This window comes from Dromaius novaehollandiae, chromosome 1 (assembly GCF_036370855.1).
Source record: "Dromaius novaehollandiae isolate bDroNov1 chromosome 1, bDroNov1.hap1, whole genome shotgun sequence".
NCBI lineage: Eukaryota > Metazoa > Chordata > Aves > Casuariiformes > Dromaiidae > Dromaius > Dromaius novaehollandiae.
Genome location: NC_088098.1, coordinates 50,880,578 through 50,901,993, shown reverse-complemented (window position 1 = coordinate 50,901,993; position 21,416 = coordinate 50,880,578). Strand labels below are relative to the sequence as shown.

At 47.5% G+C, this 21,416-nt stretch overlaps 1 protein-coding gene across 1 annotated transcript in view; it reads left to right on the top strand.

Moving 5' to 3' along the window:
- Window positions 1-348: 348 nt before the first annotated feature.
- The window catches only part of GRIN2B (glutamate ionotropic receptor NMDA type subunit 2B), a 219,272-nt gene continuing 198,204 nt past the window's right edge, over window positions 349-21,416 (top strand). Inside the window, exon 1 of the mRNA XM_026101026.2 lies at window positions 349-1,057. The gene's annotated coding sequence lies outside the window, so the exon portion shown is untranslated. The remainder of the gene's footprint in view (window positions 1,058-21,416) is intronic.

Sequence of the window (21,416 nt, the reverse complement as noted above, 5' to 3'; positions counted from 1 at the left end):
CCAAACCGACAGCCTACACCCAAAAAAAAAAGCCCAGCCCAAGCCCCGGGGAGCCAATGGCTGCGTTCACCGGGGCGACTGTGCGGCCGCGGATATTGCGACCCGCCCCCCCCCAGCAGCCACGTTGCAGGTGAAACGAGCCCCCCCGCGACAGCGGCTCGTGTGCGTGCGGCGAGCGCGGGGCGCGCTGCCCGCGGAGCCCCAGCGCGGCGGGCAGGGGCGGCAGCGGCGCCGGCGGCACCGCAGAGGGGTGGGCACGGCCCTCGCCAGCCCCTTCGGGGGCTGTTCCCGGGGGTGGGCGAGCGGCTCGGCGTGCGTGGGGCGGGGGGCGCCGGGGCTCGCCTTCTGCCGGCGCTGCACAGCGCGCCCGCTCTCCCGGCTCGCGTGCATGCCTACCCCAGGAATGGTGTAGTCAGTCCGTATCTGAATTATTTATAGACTCGTGCCAGCTGTTTTTTCTTTTTCTTTTTTTTTTTTTTTGATTCCGCTTGTGTGCACTGTTGGGAAATGCGTTTTTCCTCTCTTTCTTCTCAATATATTAATGTCTTTGTTGGGGAGCGGTTTTTATCCCCTTCAGACCCCTCTAATACAAAATTGATGCTTATTTTTCCCTTCAGGAAGGGGACGCTTTGAGGATAACCATGCTTCACAGAAGAACAGTGCCGACCTCCAGTTGCTTTAAACACCACCTCCTCTACTAGTGCTCCAGGAAAAAAAAAAAAAGAATAATTATAAGAATAATCATTTAAAAAAAGCGAAAGGAATGCTTACTCTGGAACCTGCATTTGACGATCCTCACCACATGCGCTGAATATCCTCTGAAGTGATTCTCTCCTGCTTTTGAATTTGCACTGCTTCAAGACGCAAGATTGCCACAAAGAATTCTCTATTTTTTTTACAGCCAAATAGGATTTTTTTTTAACTCGTTCCCCCACGTTTGCCCCCCGACCCTTATTCTTCTTATGTGGATATGCAAGCAAGAAGAGGAGACTGGACATTCCCAACATGCTCTCTCCCTTGATCTGTCCGTCTAGAGGTTCTGCTTCTACAAACCAAGGTAGGGAAATTCCTGTTTCTGTGTTTTTGGTGGCAGCTCATTTTTATACACGGGTTTGCCCAGGGAAGACTACTCACGTTAGAACAAAAGGTTTAGGGATGCTGCTTTTAGAAGCAGATCTAGCAAAAGAAAAAAGGAGGAAACATTCACCAGACATGTTGATTCCCTCTTGGCTCATCAAATAGGACATGAAGAGAAGGCGAGAGAGATGTTTTAAGTTACATATTGTGTCCGTGAGTCAGGGGAAAGTCCCTTGTGATTTTTTTTGGGGGGTAGGGGGTGGAGTGAGGGGAAACACAGAAGGAGGAACGAGGCTTTGGTGAGGGAGAAAAATGAAGATAATTCCCATCCATCCATCCAGCCGTTCGTCTGCAAATCTCCCTTCGCGGGTCCGGCGGCTCCTTGTCACGCTTTGATGCGAAAATAGCCCTCCTTAGGAGCAGCAGAACATAGAAACCTGCTTGTTGCCGAGGAGGGTGGTGCATCAGTTAAAACCCACTCCAGCCTCTCGATCACGAGCGGCCTGACGCAGGGGCCGGGGCCGGGGCCGCCCCGGCGCCGCGGCAGGAGCGAGCTCCGCGCCGGGGCGAGCGCGCCTGCTTGCGTGGAGCCGAAGGGCTATTTTAAGTCCAAGCACGTCAAGAGACTTCATCTAAACCTGCGAGGCGTTGTATTCAGACAACTTCACGGGCTTTAATTTATCCCCGTCCCCCGGTGCTGCCGTGGCGGTGCTGCCAGCGGGCACCGTGGCACCGCTCCGCCCCCCCCGGCTCCTCGCAGCCCGCAGCCCCCGCGCACGCAGCCCCTTCCCCAGCCCGCGGCTACCTCGGAGGGCTGCAAAATGGCTTTCTCGCCGCTCGGCTGCCGGCAGGCGAGAGGCACCGGTGCATCCCCACCGTAACGCGACATGTGAGTCCTTCCGTAAGATGGTGGCAAGACAAAGGGAGCCGGGTGCCCGCGGGGGTGCGGGAGCGCCCCGCCGCCTGCGCCGCGCCTCGGCGCTATTTTCAGCCCCAGCCCCAGCCCCAGCCCGCCCGGCCCTTCCCCTCGCCGTGCCGCGCCGGGCAGGGGGGCAGCGGGGCAGGAGGGCAGAGCCCCCCCCCCCGACCCCCCCCCCCAGCCCGCCTCCCTTTCCTCTCGTCCCCAGCGCCCCCCTCCCCCGCGCCTGCGTCCTGCTTTGTGCCCCTCGGAAGGGGGTCGTCGAGCTCCTGTTACAAACCAGGAGCGGGGCCCTTTCGAGAGCCACCTTTCCTGCCATATTCTGGCTGTGCTTCTATAAATATCTAAGGCTTCCCAGGGTTTATCCGCGCCTGGATCCTCCCTGCCGGAGAGCTCCCTCCCTCCCTCTTCCCTCCGCAAGTGGGAGTAGAAAGTTTACCTGCGCGGAGCGGAGGGCGTGTGGGAGCATTGCTCCTTTTTCGGGAGGAATTTCTCAGGCACCGCAGCTCCAGGCGGTGCCGGTTCCGCCCGGGACCCCAGCGCCCCGCGGGGTCGGGGTGCAGCCCCATCCCCCGCGTGTCCTTCCCTCGGGAGAGCCCCTAACAGCACAGACCGCCCCCGGGGGGGGTACAACGGCACCATCCCCCCTCTCTGACCAGGGCAAGGGGAGAGGCGGGCAGATGCGGGACCAGCCCGCCGCAGCCGCTGCCCCTCGCCCCCCGCCCGGGGTTTTGCAGGCGGATCGGAGGGAAGGGGAGAGCTGCCTCCGGGCTCCGGCAAGCGCGGCAGCCCCGGCGGCCGGGCCGGGCCCCCCGGGAGAGCGGGTCTGGCGGCGCTGCCTCCCCAGCTGCCCCCGCTGCCTTGGCGGGGACCGCAGCCCGGCGGGTGCCGCATCCCCCCCGGCCCTCCCCAGCCGCGACCCTAGATCTGGGCAGAGGCAACCAGGGGGAGGAAGGGGCGGGGGGTGTCATAAAGCTTCGGTGCTCCGTCGTGGGGGCAGGGAGCATGGGGCCACATCCTGACACCCCCCTTTTAATTCCCGGTCTGTCATGCTGCTACCTTTACCCAGGACTTTTCTTCCCCTTCCCTGCAAGACCCAGCATGGGCAAAAGGAGAAGCCTCCTAATATTGCCCAGGGAGCCTCGCAAGCAGTGCAGGAGCGGGTGGCTGGTCCACTCCCTCCACCTCGGGGGTCTTTTGCTGACAGGCAGGAGAGCTGGGTGTGCAGCACCCCTGGCCCACAAGACCCCGCTGCTGCCCTGCTGCCAAGCCCTCGGGGTAGCGGAGCAGGGGTATGGCACACTGGGGTGGGGGGTGGCCTGGCGTGCCCCAGCTGTGGCTCTGGGGGGAGCGGCAGCGGGTGGGTGGGTGCAGGGTGCTCTGTAGGAGGGGGTGCATGCAGGGTGCTCTGTAAGAGGGAAGGTGTGGGTACGGGGGATTTTCAAGTGCTCACCCACGCCGCCCTGAAGCAGCAGTGTGTGTTGCCTCTGCATCTCCTGGTTCCCCTCCCCCCCAGCACCGGCTTGTCTCCCCATCCAGGGTGGGGGTGTCAGAGAGTTGGGAAAGGATGGAGCAGGTCGAGGGAGGAGTGGGGAAACAGCTTGGGGGCCATGGGACCCACTTCAGCTTCCCCTTGGCTCTGCCTTCAGTAGGCAGAGAGAGATCTCAGCAAGGAAAAGGAAAGAAGCATGGTCAAAGCTGTTACTCCTCTTCCTGGGGACCCTGGCCTCTGGCCTGGTGACATACACCTGCCAGACCAGCTGGCTCAGCCCACTCCGATCCTGGTGCCTCTTGCCATCCCCTCATCAGTGAGACCATAGCTAGGCAAAGGAAAGTGTTGGGAGCAGCCCCCGACTGTCCTCATCTGGGCAGGGTTCTCAGGATACCTGTGCGGATGGCTGGGTTTTACATTGTACCCCTGCATCCAAGAGCATGAAGAGATCATGGGGAGATGGAAAATACAGAGCAGGGGCTAAAATCCCCACCTTCCATCCCTATTTAATCATTTATGCTTTGATTTTATTCTCATTTTGGAATATCAACTGTTGCGGAAAAAAAACCTCCATTAACCTACAACCTGGCATCTCATCCCCAGCCCTCACCTATGGGGGAAAGGTCCTTGCATTCATTTCTGTATTTCATCTGCTGCTGGAGCTCAGCTGGGGCTGTTTCTTGTGTTTGGTTTGGAAGAGCGCAGGTGGACGCTGGCTCCAGTGCTTAAGCTGTTCTGCGCTAGCGCATGGAGATGCGCTTGGATTCCCACACCGGACTCTCATTGCCTGGGCTGGCACCAGGAATCTGTGCTCTAGCGCTCAATGTCTCTGCAGTACCATGTGGGAGGTCTGGATTTGATTCCCAGTGCTATTTTCTCATTCCCCCAAGCTGGCAGAGGAAGGGAGTGCTGTACAGACAGCGCTGCTTGTCTCCCTGCAATGGACTTCATTCCTCGCTCCTGTCTTTCACTCCTTAGGATGGGCCACAGCTGCTTGTGAGATGGCCCAGCCTGAGGGCTGGTCCCTAGAGGTTTAAACTGGCTGGCCTTTAAGGAGACCACAGCTCCACTCCGGCTGTACTCTACTCCTCAGCATAGCTTGGTGGGTAGCAGAGAAAGAGTTGTCTTGCAGTTGGAGGATGTGGGGTGGGTTTTTTTTGTGTAAGCCTCAATTTATCACAAAAAAATGAATTCATTAATAGGAGAGATGGATAAGATGATCTTTTTGAGAGAGATGGGTTCATGTACCGTGGCTTCTCATCTACAGCGGGATGCTTGTAGTATCTGCTCTGCCTGACATCCGGGCTCTAGGACTGCCTGATTCTTTTGTGATTCTGTGATTAGCCTTCTTCAAGATATGTTTATGCTTGATAGAAAAGCAGGGAGTGATTGGGAGAAACGTGACTGATATCTGCTATTACCCTGGTCCATCCTCCAACTACCCGTCCGTAAGAATTCTTTCTACCACAGTGAATCAACTTACTTGTTCAGTCGCTTCGCCGCAGTCAAATGTACCAGCTACTGCCCTGGGTGCCGCCCTGCATAAGATGAAATGGCAGTTTGAAGATCGCAGTGCTGAAATATGTGGAAGGGGAAACAGAGGCAAGTAAGAGAATAAAAACTAAGCATGACCTTCCTGCTCCCATTGCCTTGTATTTTCCTCTGAGTCTTGCTTTTTGCTTCAGCTAAGTGTGTCATAACAGGAACTAAAAAGACTATTTCTCTGGCCATGAAGCAGGCTCCAGTGACCCTCAGACTTACCTGTCTTGCTTCTCTGTCCGAAGGCAGGAGGGGAGGTTCCTGGCAGGTTGGGATTGGCACTGCTCTAGTGAAGTTAGTGACACAGTGATAAGTGCTTGAGAATCAGGAGACTAACCAAGCCAGGTTAAATGTCAAAGCTTCCCTTTAATTTTTTTGGGGGCAAAAAATTCAGACAAATCTGCCTTTTATAGTCCAAGAGCTCATGGCCTCCTTAAGCCGCAAGTCACTAGCTTCCAGACTGAATCATGCATCAGGGTGTGAACTGGTGTGTTTAAAAGTTGACCAAGTACACAGTGGTGATCTCTGCAAACCAGGCAGTGGACCTCCATGGGCCTGAGTTCACCTGGAGGGAAAAAAACTCTGTGGGCCATCAGTTGGAGGCAGGGAGAGTGCTCTGGGAAAGCAAGCTTATCCCCTTGCCTGCGGAGAAACAAATTTGTGGCACTGGGCAGCGTGCAAACTGTGCTGTGACCAAGCCAATTCAAACCATGGCTAATTTGAATCTTTTGAGGCATGGCTGCTCTTTGTTTAGTATTTTGGTTTTTTAGAAGCAGGAGAGCCTTGGGCACTAGCCTTGGGCAGGAGGAGTGGTTAGCTTCTATTTCTTTAATTTTTACATATCCACTGCATGTTTTTAGTGTTAGAGGAATAAAAAATACTATTTTCTCTGTAGTTAGGTCCACTAAAAATGGGAGAGGAAATTGGTAAGTGAAGCAGTTTGCCCTATGATACTTGTTCTGACATTTACTGTCAGTTGGCATTTCTTAATACAGAGGGGATTTGCAGTTTGTAAAGTATGGTGTGCTGGGTGGGTGTCTTCCCTTTCCAACATAAACAATCTAAGGCAATGTTTCAGAGCCACAAATATACAAGGATTGATTAAACTTCTGGGGAAAATGAGGAATTATGAATGGGAGTGTGGTTACTGGCTCAAAGTGAAGGGATGCTAAGCTGAGACCTCTGTAGCATTCACTACTCACCTCCATCCCTATCAAAGATTGAAGAGCCAGTGGACGTGGCTCAGGTGAAGGCTGCCAGCTCGGAGTATTGAAGATCATCTCTCTCAATTCCCAGAATGCATATAGTGTCATTAATATTGGTGTGGATGTCTGTATGGAAATATTTTTAGGTAAGAAACATCTATAGAAGAATGGGAATTCAGTCTTCATGGCCTGTTTGGTGGCTTGTCTGTGCTGATTACAGTATGATTGCTTACCCACCAAAACAGGTGTGGGGCCACCAGTTCATCTGATCTGAATAACTCAGCAGACAATGTTTATTGCCCCCACTCACCTCTGGCATGTTAAGCACATAGGAGCTCATGTCCTGTTTACTGTCAGTGTGACAAGCCCGTAAGCCTAAACTACTTTGGCTCTGTGTAGCTATCTAGTTGTGAAATGGGAATAATTCTCATTTACTGCAGTCCTAGACATGAACCACCAGAAGAATTAAATGACTCTAGCTATCATCATTCTCTACCGGACCTGCTGTCCAGCCCGTGTGTGAGCTTTATACATAATCCTAGTTTATGCAGAATGGTGAAATTATATGTCTACTGTATATTTACAGATGTGGTTAAGCCTCAGTTAGAAAACTGCATTGTGTTTGGGGGCTGCACTTCTAAGAAAGAGAAGGACTGGGGACAGTGTGGAGGAGTGAACAAAGACAGTGATCACAGATCATAGAAAATAAGACCTGTACAGAAAGGTTGGGAGAGCGAGGCAAGTTCAGTCTGGAGAAAAGACTACTGTGGGTGGATACCTGACAGTTTGCAAATACATAAAAGACCATTGCAGAAAGAGGACGGGGCAATTATTCTCATTAGTCACCACGGACAGATCAGGAAATAAATGAGTTTAAGATGAGGCAGAAAGAATACAGATTAAACAACGAATTAAATGTTTACTGCAAAAATGTTTTAGGTGACAGCAGAAGATGCTGATAAAGGTGACAGAATGGCTGTGACTGAAAATATTTAAAGCTAGATGTAGATGATCAACTATCAAATTGTATCTGATAAAGGCTGTCTCCAGTGAACCATGGATCATGATATTTGCATGCCTAACCAAACAACTTTGGGAGAAAGATAATGAGGTCAATCTATTCTATGTGCAAAAGGAAGGGACTGACTGTTCCGTTTGTGGAAACCTTTCCTACCTGAGTGGGTCTGACACTAGCCCTGTGCTCTGAATCTTGTATGGTACTTGTAGGACTCAACATGATAGTGTTGATTGGCACCACAGCTTGAGCTCCCCTCAGAAAAGCATATCAGGAGCTTCCCAAAGATCTCTTGTTTTCTAAACCTCTGGTGTGTTATGAAAGCACTTCCTATATTGGTGGACTGCTAGAGCCATCAGCAGTAGAAATCTTTGCAGGAGAGGCTTAAAGCCCTGTCCCATGCGAACCATGCTTCAACAGTTGCAGGGGCAATTCCTGAATCCTTGGTTAAGTTGGGCTGTTCTACACTGCGACCATGTCCCTTTTCATTAGGAAGCTTCACTTGGCTGTAGCCATTGTTCTTAAAGTTTTACACTATCACAGCATCTGAATATCTAGTGTGTCAAAACCTGATACTGCAAGGGAAGGTGAAATATGTCATCACACACTGAACAATGTGAAAATGCACACTTTGCCATTTCATGATGCGGGTCTTTTGTCTTGCAAGATGAGCCACAGTTTAAAGCTACCTTATCTTTACTCAACTTTGCTGCTTCCAGTAGTTAAAATGGAATTTGGGGAGCCATGAATGTAGTGGTTTCTGAGAATTGTTGCTCCCATCAGCCAGCCTTCACAGTCATGCCTCTCTGTGCTGGGAGTTGGAGAAACTTCCTGAGTACAGTTGGGGTTTGGACAGGAGGCTTCACTAATGGTTTCAGAGGAGGGGTCCCCCCACTATGGGTCAGTAGTGATTCTCCTGCAGGTATCAGAGAGGGCTGAAGGTGCCATTTTGAGACTGCAAATTTGGCCAGCATTGGGAACATACTGGGGACCTATGTGGCCTAAAGACTAAGCTAAGCTAGTGAACCAAAGCTGAAGAGATAGATACTATGCCAGTTTATAGCCTCTGTTCATCAGTAGAAAGCGACACTGTGGTACACCCCTCTGGTACTTTTCATAAGAATGAGAAGCTTTCTATACAGGTGTCCAGGAAAAACTCAAATGGAGCAAATGACATGTTAAGCTCTCTTTGTTATTTTACTTGGATTTGACATTTTTATTTCACCTCTTTCCTAACCTCTTAGGGTTGTCATACACTGTTGAGGAGCTAATATGCATGACTCTTTCTGGTGGCTTTATTGTTTCTTGCAGATACAAGAAAATTCTCCAAATTCTGCAGAAACCTCTGCAGAATTTTGAGAATTTTGCAAAGGAAACAAAGGCAAAACTTGCAAATTTACTATTTCAAAGCATACCAGAAGGTGAGATGGTTACTAGGAGCCAGCTGAGATAGATAAGGTTTGATGTCATGAACCTGCTGATAATTTACTCGTGCAAATGCCATGTCCTACATCACACCTAATTGACTAATGAACAGAAAATTTTTTTCAGGTGATTTGCATTATAGCCTAATCATATCTGAAGACAGCAGCAGCCACAGATGGGCTCCAGCTGTGGGCCATAAGCAAGATATAGGAGGATATGGCTAGGTGAGAGATGAATCTCAAAGATCTGTGGTTGCAGTTTGTCATAACAAGGGACCTTGGTTTCCCTGTGCTGTGTGGGACCTTTGCTACACCAGTTGGGATTAGGGTCCTATAGGTACAATGGATTGCCATGAAAGGCAAAGGCCCTGCATGGATAGCACCTGGAAACTAATTGCAAAAGATCTTCTAGTCCCCTAAAGCTAGGTCTGATTCCAAGGGCAATCTTCACTCTTCAGAGTATCTGGGGGTAGGTGCTTTTGAAATCTTTGCTGTGAAAAGAACAGCTCCAGTGATGGGTGGAAAGGTGTAGATACGCTGACAGCTGTTCCAGGAGAAGGATGGAGAAAGGGCTGTTGCTGTAAATCTCTTTGTGCTTGGTAATGCAGGAAGTTAATTAACTGCACATGACTGGATTGCTGGGGAATTTCTGTAACAGGACTCTGCTGAGAAATGCGTTTGAAGTGCATCGTGGCAGAGGAAATGCACAAAAATGCGCTTGCTCACAGCTACTTGCACGTAGGCATACACTTGTGGAAAACACATGGGAGGGATCTGCACATGCCTGCACCCCTCTTTCTCCTCCTTTATAAGTCTCCAGTATCACCGGCTGCTGTAGTCAGTGGCCTAAGAATCCCGGGAGAGAATCCCTCATGTCAGATGTGTTTCAGCAGACTAAAGCTGAAACATGAGAGGATGACAGTCCCCAAGGGAAAGTCTAATGAAAGCGACAGAATGACATAATCTGTTCACTCGGTCTCCTCTTCAGTTCTTCACATTTTTGGTACAACTTGAAATGAAACTCTAATTTATTACTGAAAAAATGAATGTATATATAATTATAATTGCAAAGATAGTGTCCGGAAACCTTGAAAGTCAAAGTATAAAAGCAGCTTGGATGTGCTCTGAGGTACCAAGTATTCAAGTGTTCTGAGAGGAAGCTTTTAAGTCTCCATCTGGAAGTAACAAAGTGGTAAATATCACAAAAGCATAAATGGAATCTTAGGAAAGACATCATGATTATTTCATTACATGATGGGGGGCCTGTACCCTAAACAGAAGGAGATAATAATTAAGTAGCTTTGAAAAGTAGGGTAGCTGTGGGATAGTTGCCTTGAAAGATATGGTGACTCTTACAGAAAGCTCTCTCTGAACCCCTGGTTTGAAAGTTTGCAAAATGTAATGGCTATAAGGATGACGCTGTATCACATTTAATTTGAATCATTTCAGTGGGGAGTAAAAGGGCTGAAAGACTCTCTGAACCTCAGTGTTCAGAGACCCTTGCAGAAGCTGAGTGCCTGTGCCCTGGGGCTCTCGGAAGCAGAAGCTAGAAGAGCCACAGCAGGTCTCTTCTGCGAGCAACCCTTTCTGTGCAATGGCTCTTTACTGGAGAGAGGAATAACTTTGGGAAACCAGGCAACACACAATAGCAGCTGATTATTGGTTAACGGCAGACCTTGCCTAATTCCTCATGCTTTTTTTGTTAGGACATTAAGGTGAAATCATGAGGTTTGTCTCTTCCCCCTTGTTGATTGCTTGTCATAGAGATCCCTGACCTCAGCTTGTGACATTAGAGATGGTGATTAAAGTTTCTGATGGGAGAGGTTTGTAACAGAGCCAATGTGGCAGGAAATGGTTTTACTACCCTACAAAAAATAGCAATTTCGTAGATTTTGCTGATTCTGCACTGAAATTAATTAGGGTATTTGATGTGTTTTCATGAAAAAAACAGAGAACAAGCCCAGAATAGCTAGCAGCTTGGTAAGTAGAAAAGTAACGGGGTTTTGGGTGACGCATTCTGTTCTGCATACCTTGGAGTGGAGACTTGTCCCTCAGGCTCTCTTAGCCAACGGGAGGGCCCAGACCACTGGATCTTCTGCAGTAATGCTTTCTCAGTTGGAGCTTTTCCAGTTGGAGCTGTTCTACTTTATATAAATGCCTATTCATTGTGCTGGAGAGGGAGTGCTCTAACGACTGGGCTGTGGAGTCAGTTTCTTTCTCTGGCCCAGTATAAAGTAATTACTTACATAAAGGGAAATTACTTCAGCAGGAAAGAAACAGAAAAGCAGGCTCTATAGCCCAGAGGCTGTGGAGTCCTCTGAGGTATGGGAGGCACAGGAGCTAATTCTTCCTCCAAATTAGCCTGTTCAGGTTTGATGGACTCGATGTTTTCTTGTTATATTTTGGATGCATTAATATTTCCCAATGACAACAAAATGTTCCATTGAAAATTTTGCATCCAGTACCAGTGCTGGCTCCATCTGGGAGAAAAAATGACAGGAGGTGGTGAATGCCCAGAGAACTAAGACCTGATCCTCAAGAATATGCTCTTAAACAAAGGATGAGGCATGAGAACTACAGAGACTCTGTGACAGGAAACCAGAGTTATTGCTTCAATGAATTTTTTTTATCATTTTATGTAATATGCAAGTAGCTCTTTAAAGTTGTCCCTAGATTTTTAAAATCACTTGGGATTTTCATTCCTGCAGTTTGTATCCCTTGGTGTATCCCTCTCATTGTTGATTATACATTTGCTCTTATAAGCTTGGTGAGATGTTTCAATCTTCTATGGAAAGGGGAGTGTTTGCAGAAGCTAACATTAGTTGTGGGAGACTTGTCTCCAGAAGATCTCCAGGGAGTCAGTGGAGAAACAGGGGCTCTTTTCATGGGCAGTGTAGAGCAGGAGCCCAATGAAGGTACTTCAGCTTCCCCTCCAGAGACGCTAATCTCTCTCTATTGACTACGAAGGGAACCTAAGCAGATGAGCTTCCTAAAGGACTTTAAGTCTGCCTTTTATCCTGCATGTATGCATGTTAAGGATGTATCGTGTTGGGGGCTGGAAGAGGCAGGAGATGCGTTAAATTATCCCTGTCACAACACTTAGTTTGGAACAAAGTTATGAGCTAGGAGGAACTCACAAGTCTCCTAATCCCTGGTCCTCTGCCTTGTATTCTTCTACTGTAAAAAAACAGACTACCTGATAGTCCATCTCTTTTTGAACATGTGGGCCTGGAGATCCTTTGGTTTGGTTCTGATATAAATGGTTCTTGAACATGATTTGAATTTGCAAGAAACAGCATTGTCCATGTAGCTGGTTGAGTCCACATAGCCCAGCCATGATCTCTGGTCTCTTCAGACCTTAATTTCTAGCCAGCAAGTGGCGCGTTGGTGCATGAACTCCATTGACATGACCAGGTACCATAGGGCTTGTCATAATGCTGCAGGAAGGTTAAGGAGAGACGGCCAGGGTTTGCTTCTTCCATAGAAAATGTGTTCCAAAAGAGCTGGTGTAAGAATAACATTTAACTATGCGTTTCTGTAACTCTATGCCTGCATGCATTTAGACGCATTGCCCACTTCCACCGAAGCAGACGTTTTGTAAGAAAATATTGCTTGCATGATGAAGCAGAAAAATGGAACAGAACAGAAAATTAGAATTATGGTTTGCCCGGGCAGTCTAACTGTGGCCTTTTAAGTGCACAGGGTAATACAGAGATCCATGTATCTTCTCTGACATAATAGTCTTCCCTAATATTATAGTTTGGCAACTATGGCAGAACAAATTGTGATGTGTACCTAGGAAAAGGGTCAGCTGCAGACCAGGGGTCTTATCCACTGTCCCTTTGAAGTCAGGTATTGGACTCACTCAGGATTAGACCAGCTTTGAATGTCTGCTCCGTGGCGCTAGCTGCAAGTGCTTGCAACATTCCTTTGCATCAGCTGCATTTGGAAGTATTATTTCTTATGAACTTGTTAGGTTTTGCCATCTGAGGATCATCTCAAAGAGCTATTGAGGTGCTGGTTAGGTTGCCGTTTTGATGCCTGCAATGAGTGCTGCACAAATCCTTGATGTTAGCTGCACACAATTGTTATTTTTTGTCTTCATATTTACAATTTTCCTTATTTTTAAAGCATGAAATATCATGATATTAGTGACACCAACAGATTCTTCAACACTTCTTTTGCTGTATAAAACTTCAGGTATTAGCAGGATAGCCTAATGTACTGCTTTTTCTGCAGTATAAAACAGGAATGAGTATAGAAAGTGGTTGAGATTTAGTTCTGGAATCAGATTAAGCTGTGTCGTGTTTCCTCCCCCCAAATCCTCATGGACTGTGTCTAGAGGAGAAAAATCAATGACTCTCTGGTAAGAACTGCTTAAAATGGCTGTATTCGGCATAGCTGAGATTTCCATTTGAACAGAAATTGAGTCTTTTATAGCAACTTAATGGCATTTCCTCATAAATTGAATAACTTTGAAAGAGAATTATAACATAATAGTTTAAAAGTTACAGGAGAAAGCCTAATGGAAAATCAAAGAACTTGATTTTACCTTCAGAGATCCAGTGGGAAAGAAAAAAGAAAGAGTTAAAGACCCAAGTTTCCTTTAAAACTCCTAATTTCCCAATGATGTTGCTAGGATCCCTTTATTATAGGATGTCTAAATATTTAGTGAACTTAAAGAAAATGGCAGAAATACAGTGTTTTGTCATATCTAGGAGGGCGTTGGAAGAATTTACACATTCTGTAGGTGAAGCCTGGAGTTTAGAGAACTTCATATGCAAAAGACTTAACTTGAGCTGTGGCTGTACTGAAATGCCACTTTTATTACAACAGCTGAAGGAATATACAACTTGGGTAGAAGTATCTAGATATAGTCCTCTCAATGAAAGAGCAGCAAAGTGATGTGGAGAGAAGGCAAATTTCACTTCTAAGCAGCCGGTTAAACTGTACCTCTTAATATAACTGGATATGGAACATGGTTGATTCATACCGGTAAAAAGAGGAATGTATGGAGGAATAGGCATACAAACTTGAGCACTACTTCCAGTGCACTGAACGGATGCAGTTTCTCGGTGCAAAACCAGAGGGCTTAGAGAAGATGAAGTAATTGAGAACTGCCTCATTGCTTGCCAGAGCAAGCTAGTGAGAGCTGTGCTAAGATTTTTCTTGGCCATAGTCAGCTCCTGGTTGGCTGAGCCACAGATGCCAAGCTGCCCTTCTCCATCTTGCTGAGCTGATCTGGTTTATGCTGATCAGCATTTGGCAGAAAATACCCATCCTTGGTCTGTGCCAGTAGATATGGTCAGGTGGTTTGGCTGGAATTCCTCTCCTCTAGACATGTGCATAGGTCTGGTCTTTCTTTTCGTACTAGAAGCATCCTTACATCTACTGGCCTAGCGTTCTGCAGAGAGGACCCATTGGTTTCAAGTAAGCGCAACATGTGGAGGTGGGAAAAGTGTACATGTGCATCTACTCCCTCTTGCATTTCTGAACATCCAAAGAATGGGTGTTCTTTGCAGCATATCTTCTGTTCAGTCCACTTCATGTTTTCCCTCTGCTCAAATTGATTCTGTTACTTGTAGCTAAGGTCTTTGTGGTAGCACTAAACACTGTCATAAATTCAGCCAATACACACATTGTGGCTTTTCAAGTGATTTGAGTTGTGCTGCATCTCTTCCCCCACTTCTTTCTTTTGGCAGATAAGGCTAGAAAGTTAAGCAAAAGACCTTCTCTTGCTGCTGGTGAGGAGGAAGTGGGCTGACATGGGTCGTGAGAATAGGTAGCGGCAGGAGAGCAGATTTATACACCTCGTTGGACTTTCACTGGCAGTAAATTGCACTCCAATCCTGGGAAAGCCTCGACCATGAGGGACTGAGAGAGCTGGCTCATAAATTTCCTTGCACTAGCAGTGCAATATGCATGGGAGAGGGTATGAGGGAGTAGCCAGTGCTTTGTTTTTGCCTGTTTTGTGGGGAGAGGGGGACTGGTGCAACAGCCTGCTCATTGTGGACAGATGTGCCCCCTGCGCTGGGGGCCCAGAGCAGAGGGGAAGCAGGTACAGCCAGCAGGAGGGCAGTGAGGATCCCCATCCCATTCGATTTAGAAACTGCTGGGCTGCAGCTGCCTTGTGGTCAGATGAAGCAGCACTGGGCTGTTCGATGGCTGCACCCAAGAGTCTCTCCCGCACCGAGCTGAACACCAGCAGAGGCAATGTATCAGCGCTATCCGGGCGAGCTCTTGACTCACTCCCAGGCCCTGCAGTGACATACCTTCCCCTTTCTTCTCCATCCTCCTTCCCCCTCCTCCAGGCCAGACAAGCCTGACTGGGCTTAGTGAAATCCCCCCCGGTTTGAGGTCAGGGTGGCCCTGCAGGGTTTCTCCTTGCATCTCCCAGCACAGGTGATGGGGGCAGCTGGGGATGGGGGACAAAGCCCACCCTGCCCCAATGCCCTTGAACTTCCCCTCTGCCAGGTGGATTTGGGAGCTGCTAGGGGCTCGGGTGTCAATGGAGGACAAGGTGGGGGGAACTGTTTTGAATGAGATTTCAGAGGGACAAAGCTTGGAGAAGGAGAGAGGTTTTCTTTTCCATGTCCTAAAAAGCCTCCTTTGCACCCAGGTCCTGTTTCTGTGACTGCCCAGTGCTCAAGCAGTGCCTGGGTGTGATTTGCACACATGGGACATATCAAGGAAAGGCTTTGGAGAAGGACTCCCTCTCCCCAGCCTTTGGGATGAAGGACAGGAAGGCCTTTGACTCCCCTATTTGAAGGAAGTTAATGTACAGGTTATTAGATATGTTGTGCCTGTTTTGAGGGTGCCTACTCAGAAGGGCAATTTTTCTCCTCTGCGGTGGTACATTTGGGTGATGCTTAGTCTGCACCTGCCCAACACTCACAGCTGTTCTTGCAGGGCCTTGAAAGAGTCTCCAGGTGCCACTGCTTTTTCTGAGTGCCTCTTCATGTGCTGATGCAAAGCCGTAACACAGGCACAATGTTGGTACACTACTAAAGCTGAACTGCAGCATTTGAAAAACTCTTTGGCAGTTTTCAGTGAGGGCCTGATGCTGGGTACAGGCATGTGAAAAATCCATATTGTCTTGTAAATTTGGGGATGTGCCTTGACTTTACTCTGATGACAAACCCTGTGCCTTTGCTTTGTGAGTGTATTTCCATTGGAAATCAAAGAGATTTGAGATATATAGCTGGCTAAGCAGTCATACCTCAGAACAGGATTTGGGGATTAGTAGAGTTGATAATAAATTGAATAGTAGGAGTTAAAATCAGGCTGCACTCGTAAAGAAAGCAAAGATGAGAGGTACCCCCCTGGAAAGCACTAATACTAGAAATGACACTGCGGTTACACCGGTTAGCAAATGAGATACGGGCTTGCAATACAATGCAGCAGCAAAGAGGCTGATATGATTTCTGGATTGCATAAACAGAACTATTGCATCTCAGAGCAAGGAGGTATTTTCTACATGCTTTTAGTCATGTTTTCTTGATGTGCCTGGTCTGAGTGTACCTAGACTAGTGAGTTCATTTTTGGAGAACTCTGTGCCCCAAAGATGGCAGCAAATTAGAACAAATTCAGTGGAGCAACAAAAATGATTAAGGCGCTGGAGGGATTGATCTAAGAGGAAAGATTAAAGTAACTAATTACATTTAGCTTGGCTAAATGACAATTAAAAGGGAGATGTGATGACTGCCTTAAAGTGTGTGTTTAAGAATGTAAACACCAAAGAGAGAGAAAGAGAGAATTGTTTAGTGCCATTGGAGTGGTTGTTGGTTAGATGCCCAGGCGGCACTGCTAGGGGAGTTGTGTAGGAGCCTGAAAAAAAGTGAAGGAGAAGTAAATGTACCCAAGCAATAGCAGCAAACTGAACAAAAGGAAGCGCTGAATAGACAACATGGTTTCCGCTGTGAAGTGCGGCAAAGGGTAAAGTACGATCCACAGGCAAGCAATGGCAAACTGAGCAAAAGTAGCTCTGGGAGATTTGCTGCGAGGAATGTCTCAAAGTGGCCAGAAGATGGGGGGAAGTCCTCCCCCTCAGATTTGCAGGACCTGTAGATCATATTTCCCCCTTTCCTTTTGGCTGTGACTATGTAGTGTTGCACCTATGTCAGGGTGTAGCACTTTCGAAAAGATCGTTTGCAGACTGGAGGGAGAACGGGCAAAGGGATAGTGGCAGACGGTGTTAAACACAAAGTCCTGTGCAGAGAGGCTGAGGGAGTCAGGCATATTTCATCTAGGGAAAAGACAACTGTGGGTGGAAACACAACTGTCTGCAAATGCCTAAAGGACTGTTATAAAAAGAGGACAGGGGCTAATTATTCTCTTTAGTCACTGAGGACAGATCAGGAAGTAAGTGGGCCCTAAGCTGAAGCTGAGAAAATCAGGATCCATATCAGGGAGAAGCCTAAGTGTTGGGTGACAAGAAGTGGTTAGGACGGGGTGGGGGAATTGCCATGAGTATAGATACCAAGGGAAGACATTAGACACCCACTTATCAAGGGACAGTACAGGCATCAGGAAATCAATCATGTTTCAGCAAGGGGGGGCCTAAACCGGCTGTTCTGTCATTGAGGGCTCATCTAATTTCTATGATTTCATAGTCTTTAAAAGGCTCTTGAGCTTGTAAGTGAGTCAGTGCTTTGATACTTTTTCCTGGCAGGTTATTGGTTTAGGACATGTTTGATTATGCTTTCTCCTTTGATTATGTATCTGTTTAAATGCTTCCTTTTGCAATGGGGAGACTATGGATGAAATGCACACTTGTTATAAAAAATGCAATGAGAAGCTAGTGCCAGCAGAGTGTGGCTTAGCTGATTTTTTGCCCCTTTGGTGTGAACCTTTTCTGAGGTTTGAAATAGCTTAATTAGCTTTTAAAAAAGTCCCTGTGCAGTACTATATCTCCTCGTTTTGACAGGCACAGGAAAATATCATGAAGCAAAAGCTGTTCTCACAGTATTTCTCATCTAGTTGTACTTAAGAAATCACGGGCATTTTTCATAGAATGTCCATTTTCAGATGCTAGGAGAATATTCCGTACCTGGGAATGTTAATATACGAAACTGCTTTTAACACTGAACAATGGGGACTCTCTAAGTAAAATGAGGAGGTGAGGAGAAGATATAAAGCCATGTGTCCTTACTGTATCTCAGCTGGTGGCTCCGGGCTCTCTGGGTAAATGAGTCTGTCTAGCCAGATGTGAAGAGCATCCCGAATTTATTCCTCTGCAATACCTGTTTGGAGGTCTGCTATAAGATAAATGCTTCAGCTTAGTTCCCTACATGATAGTGACTTGTGTCCCAGTGACACAGCTAGTTCCTTGGCAATTTTAAGACGGAGTTCAAAGAGTGACAGGAGTCCAAGATCAGGGAAACAGATTCTTGCTGTAAATTTGGAAGAGCACCTTTTAAGGCAGAGGCTGAAGGCACTGTAGGCAAGTGGGGTAATGCTGTCCTGGGCTATAGAGAAGACTAGTCTTGTAGTAAAGATAAGAGGTAGGTCAGCTGGGTCCCACACCTGACTTTTCCATGCATTGACTTTTATTTAGTTAACAAACAGCTGTGGTCATTAAAATTGTTTCCCTACCCTGCCCCGGCTGTTTGTTCAGCAGTCTGGCAATGTAATGCAAACCCACCTTCACTACTAGCATGCTGGGTGGTCAACTGGAGTGGCTGAAATTTAGGCACTTGTCTCTTTCTACTTCTCCTGCTATGGGGCAGTAGCCTCTAGTGAGCATGGTTAGCTGGGCGTGGTCATGCCTTAAATGACAGTAGCAGGATTTGTCAGAGCTCATGGGCAAGTCACCCATATCTGCCCATATGTGAGCTAGGATGATGGACACACACCACCCAGCTGTATTCCAAAGTCACACTTCCTTTTGTGTTTGTGAAGTGCCCTGAGACTTTTGGGCTGATGATGCCACAGAAAAACACTTTCTCTTTGCTTGGTCTTGATATTCAGAACTCTACCCTTGGCATTCTTCCGTGGTTTGGCACTACTAAAAGAAATAAAATAAAAGCGTCATACAGAGCAGAAAAGAACTTCACAAAGCATATTCTGATGAAATCAACTCCTTGAACAGCTGTGACAGGGGCAGGAAAGCAGCCAGAAATAGAGAAGGGGGAATATGATGGGTGATTTATGCTGGCAAATACCAGTCTGTGATGGGGCACCAATCCTGCAAGATTTCTGCCTAGAGAAGATCTCAGTGCTTAGTGCTGTGTTAAAGAACATACCTGTGAGGCTCTCATCCCAGACTCCCAAGGACCTACAGCCAGTGCTAGATTTGCCAGATGTCCTGCGTGACATGGGATTTTTGTTCTTGTACCATCAAAGCCATGCCCTCTGTGAAACAAGTATGGTACATGTTTTTTTCCCCTACGTTTCTGCACTGACTGTCTGCTTCTTTTTTATTTATCTTTTTATTTATTTATTTATTTTTGGAAGGTAGCTATGGGCTCATGCAGATCATGACTCGTCTATCCCCATGCAGTGACCAGCCCCATGCCCAGGATCTGTAGAGCCCTTACAGAGAACTACACTCCTGTCTCTGGTGCAGTGGATGATTGTGGGGAATTATGTTTCTGTCTCTCCACAGCACAGCAGAGTATCTCCATCTTTAAGTTACCTTTGTAGAATTAAGATATTATATTATATGTTAAAAATAATAAAAACTTTATTCTAGAAATTAATTGGTTTTGAGCAACAATGAATGATTAAGAAGAAAGTCTGTTCTTTTCCCAGAATGTTTCAGAGTGGCCAAGTATTAGCACTGCTTGAACAGAATCCTTCTCCTCTGCAAAGCTCCTAAAAGTGGCTCTTCAGGAGCACAGATGCATCTTAGACACCAGCTTCGGGACAATGGAGCTAACATAAGAGCAGCCCTTCTAGAGGCTGTGTGGAGAGAATCAGCCAAGTTGGAGCCACAGATGATGTGCAAACTTATTCTTGTAGATGCCCCCACTAGCAGTTGGCTGCCCTGTCTTCCCTTCACTATGCTGCGGTGCTGGCTAATGGGGTCTCCTACCCCCGAGGACTGCATACCTGCATGGACCCAACCAGCCCTGCTGTGCTCTCATGCACTGGCATCAGGATGCAACGTGTATAGGACGTTCTGACCTGCTTCATGCTCAACAGACGGCAGAAGCCGATTGCTGGAGGCAGCCTTCAGTCTACTCGCAGATTGGCTTCAGGGATTATGTGCAGGGAAGTGTGCACCATTTAGAGCTGCAGTTTCAATGTACCCACTCTGTGACTTTATAGTGCTTGAGAAGCATGAACTGCATTATGTGAGACCTTATCTTTGCAGAGGCGTGTTGTCTTTTCTGAAGAAGACACTCAACATATCTACCTTCTGCTTGTCTCTAGCTTGCAGTTGGAGCCAAGGTGCATATACTGTGTCTTTCCTGTAGCCCCTGCCTCTGCTTTTGTTAGTATCCTTTACCCTAGTATCCTGCTAATATCCTGGTAGTATCCTGTTAGGCAACCTTTTTCCCGTGCAACGCTGCAGGTTGGAAAGGCTGATGGCACTCAAGGTGAATCACTACATGTTGATGTATTAACTTTACCTGTTGCTCTGTAGAAGCCTGTGATCCAGACACTGAGGTTTTAACGGCTCCCTGCCAATCAGATTAAATATTTAGCAGCAGTAGGTTCTGGGTATCACATTCCTGACAGCACGTTTCATGCATCATTTGCTGTAAATGCTGGGAGAATTTTAGCTACCATTTGCAGAGTAACTCCCTCTTCATTGTCTCTCCCTTCCTTATCTCCTCTTTTCATTGTCCCTCTCAGTTTTCATCTTCTTTCTTGGCCCTGTTTTCTCTGCCCTGCTTTCTCCCTCGTATTAGTTTCCCCTCTCTTTCTCTGATCATTATTCACCAGTGTGCAGTTGTGTAAATTGCACCTGGAATGGGTGTCAGCGTGTGATGGAGAAGCGGAGGAACCAACTCCATCTAAATGAGCATTCCAGCCCTCTTGGTAAAGGACAAGTGACTGGAGAAGGGTGCAGACTGAATGCCTTATTGGGGACCAGATACACCTTTGTCCACGGAAGCTGCCTGAGGACAAGGAAAGGGAAATGGTCTCCTTTGTCCCTCTCTCCATCATGCAGCTTCTCTGTCTGCAGGTGCTATGTGCCTTGCTCTTCACATGTGTGTAGGCTGCTCTGGGGCTCTGGCTGTGGGGCAGCCCCTTTCATTTTAGTCTCTTTCAGGCTGAAACCTTCTCAAGAGGAGAGTGGATGCGTTCAGTCACCCAGCTGGAAGCACTGTGGACACTCATCCTCAGGAGGTCCCCTTGTTCCATCAGTTGTTGGCTTACAGCAGACTTCAGCGTCAGCTGTGCCCACACAACTGATGGACATCCACAATACTGGGATGAGTGGCCCAAGTTTTGTCCTGAGGCCCAACAAAAAGAACAAAACAAAACCAAACAAAACAAAGAAGGTGGAAAAAACAGAGTACCTCTAGGTGAGGTTTATGTAAGTAAAGATATTTCCCATGCTGGCACAGGGCTGTCTTTTGTGGTACAAGCAGCGCAGAAGGGGTAAGGTCCTTCCTCCACTTCCGTCAATGTGTTGGACAACAGCAGGCTTCACTTGTGCAAAGTACACTTGCCTGGTGGTCTTCTGAGTTTTCACGTGTGAGGTCTACAGAGATGTCCCTTCAGAGTGGCTGTGTGAAACAAGGATGAGCACTGGTACTAGCAAGGTTTCTGGGCTGATAATGACCCGATG